This window comes from Gossypium arboreum, chromosome 13, assembly GCF_025698485.1.
Source record: "Gossypium arboreum isolate Shixiya-1 chromosome 13, ASM2569848v2, whole genome shotgun sequence".
Classification (NCBI taxonomy): Eukaryota; Viridiplantae; Streptophyta; class Magnoliopsida; order Malvales; family Malvaceae; genus Gossypium; species Gossypium arboreum.
In genome coordinates, this window is record NC_069082.1 from 35893411 (window position 1) to 35897807 (window position 4397).

General features: G+C 36.6%; 1 non-coding gene across 1 annotated transcript; it reads right to left on the minus strand.

Annotated features, from left to right (window-relative positions):
- Positions 1–4046: 4046 nt before the first annotated feature.
- LOC128287684 (small nucleolar RNA R71) lies at positions 4047–4153 on the minus strand. The gene has a single exon (XR_008278384.1). It is a non-coding gene; the product is annotated as a small nucleolar RNA R71 (small nucleolar RNA).
- Between the last annotated feature and the right edge of the window lie 244 nt (positions 4154–4397).

Below are 4397 nucleotides of genomic sequence, written 5' to 3' on the forward strand. Positions count from 1 at the left end.
TTTTTACAGCAAGATCGTTCATTCCCGAATCACGTACCTTTGGAATTTAACCGAATATAGCTACTCGTTCAAATGCCTTCGGGACATAGCCCGGTTATAGTAACTTGCACAAATGCCTTCGGGACTTAACCCGGATTTAGTAACTCGCACAAATGCCTTCGGATCTTAGTCCGGATTTAGTAACTCGCACAAATGCCTTCGGATCTTAGTCCGGATATAGTCACTTAGCACAAAGCCTTCGGGACTTAGCCCGGGCATCATTCGAAGAACCATGCACACATATATCAATAAATCATGGCACATCCATATTTCATTTTCATTACCAAAGCTCAACACAAGACACTTATCATATTTACACTTTCGGCTCAATAGCCATTTACAAAGAGCATGATTTTGATTTACTTAAGACATAATCTAATCGAATCATAATTTAAGTTCCATTACTCGAAAACTTACCTCGGATGTTGTCGAACGATTCCGATGGCTATTCGACCACTTTTTCCTTCCCTTTATCGGATTTAGTTCCTCTTTGCTCTTGAGCTTAATTTAACAAATAAATTGATTTAATCATTTGAGCATCGAAAAGAGGAACTCAAGGTACTTAGCCCATATATATTCATTAGACATTAAAGTCACATATGTACGGAATCGTGAATCAAACTCAACACATTAGCTAATATTCTCCTTAGCCGAATTTTCTAAGTCAAGAATAAGCCTTCAATATGCTTACCTATGGCCGAACAAACACATCAACCTATGTACTCATTCATGTGGCCGAATATGCATGTCTATGTTGAGGCCAATTATATACTCAATACCACACACAAATGGCATACATTTTACTAACTAATGCATTACATATTATAACTCAATACGCATCCATCATTTACTCCATAACCGAAACACCATCATGTGTAAATATATACCTTGATATATTGTATATGTCATACCAATACATCTTGTGCAAACATATATATATATATATATGTGCAAGGGCCGAATCACTAAGTTGATTATAACCAAACATAAACATAAATCCAAAACACAAATCTTACCTACCATGCAATAAGCATAAATCATACTTATGAATATACCATGGCCGAATACATCACAACACCATACCATTTCAATTTTGGTCATGGTTAAGCAAAGAACTTAATGTCTCACTCAAAAATGCTAAAAAGAAAATCCAAGAGTCGTCAATCCACCATCACATGTATCATTAACAAGCTTCACATTTAGCATGCAATGGCATTAACACAAAATCCACCTTGGCCGAATGTCATCCCCATGACATAGCAAAGATTTGAACCATGGGCTAATTAGAACTCAAGCTAGCAACTAAAGACATGTATGAATCTCATGACACAACATCAAACATACCTTAATCTAGATACAAGTATGGCCGAACCTCCTCCTAATTCTCTTCCAAACCAAACATGAAGCAAGAACTCCTCCCCTCTTCCTTAGAATTTTCGGCCAAAAGAAATGAAAAAGGATGAACAAAATTTTTTTTCTCTTTCCTTCACTCACGGCAATAGGGGGGAGAAACACTCACACACATTCTTTCCTTTTTTTTTTTCCATTTCTTTATTACCCATACTTCTTATTTTATTTTTCCTACCATACATCACTAACATAACATGTTTGTGACATGTTTCCACTCATAGCATGGCCGGCCACTACTAATTAGGGGGGGAAATTTGACATGCAGGTCCCCCCTTTTTATTACATGCACTATTAGATCCTTATAGGTTACCCTATCACATTTCGAAAGTATCACACATAAGTCCTACTAACTGAATTCACATGCAATCGACTAAATTGAAGCTTGAAACTTTCACACATTCATATTTACATATTCTAGACAATAATTATCACATTCAAATATTTTGGTGCCTCGGTTTAGCGATCCCGAAACCACTTTCCGACTAGGGTCACTTTAGGGCTGTCACACCGTAATTTATACATATTTTTACCCCATGTTTAATGTATTTTATGGATGATTTTCCATTAGAATTGGTGAATTCGATGCTCCTAATGATTTAATTTCATGTCTTATACTTAGGAAAGCATAGGAGAGCGAAAGGAACGAGAAACGAGCCAAAAACAGAGAAAATGGGCCAAAGTACGAAATCAACACGGCATGGACTTCCTCACATGGGCATCCCACACGACCGTGTCAATTTGGTAGAATCGAAGTACGACTCACATAAGTATAACACACGCCCGTGCCATTCTAACAGGCTCAAACACGGCTTGAAATAATCGCGCACTGGCGTGTCACACGGGCGTGTCCCTACCGAGCCTAAGTTGAGTCCAATTCGAAAAGGGCTAATTTTGAGGGCTCTTAGGCATTCCAAAGCCTATAAATACACCCTGAGGAGGAAGAAAAGGGAGATGGAGAATAGAAGGTAAGGAATTACTCCAAGAAAGCCGATTGATCCATCTTAGAAGCTGGATTCATCATCAAGACTGAAGATCTCTCCTCAATTTCCCCTTTAGGTGTTTTGGGTTTTCTTTATGTTTTGTATTCTATATTTTGAGATGTTTTCTTATTTAGTTATGAAGTAAATCCCCTAAATACCTAAGGGGAATGAAACCTAAGACGAATCTTGTTATTATTTTCTAAATTGTATGATAGATATTTAACTTGTTCTTAATTATGTGTTCTTAATTCTTGTTTTGACATCCCAGGATTCTGATTCAAGATAAGCTCTTATTTAGAGGAGGAATAGACCCGTCTAAGAGTACATTTGTCATAATTAAGCGGAGTTGATTGCGCGCCTAGACATAGGGTGATAAGATTTTGCCAGATTAGGGTGAAACCTAATAAGCGGATCCATTGATCGAGTTAATGCAACCCTAGAGTGTTAATTAGAGAAAGGTCTCAATTATTCAATCTAGGGATTAGACGTTATTAGTCTTGAATAAGGATAATAACATAACTTAGGGATCTCTACGGAATAGGTTAAATGAATAAATCGTCCGATTCGGAGCCAGAATAACAAGTACAGTCTAGGTGGATTTTTCCTTAGGTATTGTCTTAATTCAATTGATTTTCCCAAAAGCAATTTCTCAATTCCATTCTCTGTGAATTCTTAGTTTAGATAATTAGTTAATTAAAACAAAACCTCTTTATTCTTAGGCTAGATAATAAAAAGACAGTCATTACTAGTACTTTTAGTTCCTTTGGGTTCGACTATTCGGTCTTGCTAAAACTATACTACTGTTCGATAGGTACACTTGCCTACATCGCGATAATAGTTAGTTTCAAGAATGATTAATTATAAATATTTAAAACCTATCACGAAATCAAGCAATCAAGTTTTTGGCGCTGTTGCTAGGGAACTAAGATATTAGGAACACTCAATTTTTATTACTTTAGCCATTTATTTTTCTTGCAAATTAATTTTATTTTATTTATTATTATTATTTATTAATTTACTTTCTCTTGGCAGGTTTTTATAGTTTATGACTAGAAGAAACCCGTTAGGACCACTACTTTTTGACGAAGAAATCGATCGAACAGTCGCAGAAACCAAAGCTAAATAATGAGAAGCTTAAGATACATAGAGAACGAGCAAGAAGATGATACTCAACCCCCAACCGAAGAGATGGCTGAAAATCAAAACAATCAGCTGCCTCCTGCAATTGTGGTTAATCAAAATCCTGCTCCACGCACTATGTATGATTATGCTAAACCTTCTTTAACAGGAACTGAATCGAGCATAGTTAGACCTACTGTAGCTGCAAATAATTTTGAACTAAAACCTAACATTATTCAAATGATACAGCAATTTGCTCAGTTTGATGGTTTGCAGGATGAGGATCCAAACGCCCACTTAGCAAACTTTTTGGAACTATGCGATACATTTAAAATTAATGGCGTTTCTGATGATGCTATTCGTCTTCGGTTATTCCCTTTTTCTGTAAGGAACAAAGCTAAACAGTGGTTGAACTTGTTACCACGAGGGTCAATTACTACTTGGGAATAAATGACTGAAAATTTTTTACTAAAATATTTTCCGCCGGCTAAAACGGCTAAATTACGTAGTGATATCTCTTCTTTTGTGCAGATGGATTTAGAAACACTCTACGATGCATGAGAGAGATACAAGGACTTACTGAGAAGGTGCCCTCACCATGGGTTACAGCTTTGGCTTCAGGTTCAAACATTCCATAATGATCTGAATTCTTCGACTCTACAAATGGTTGACGCAGCTACTGGCGGAACCATCAATAATAAAACACCTAAAGATGCTTATGAGTTCATGGAGGAGATGTCACTAAATAACTATTAGTGGCAAGTCATGAGGACAAAGCCAACGAAAACAACCGGTGTTTATAATGTTGATTCAGTCACCATGCTCTCTAATCAGGTAGAACTCTTGAAT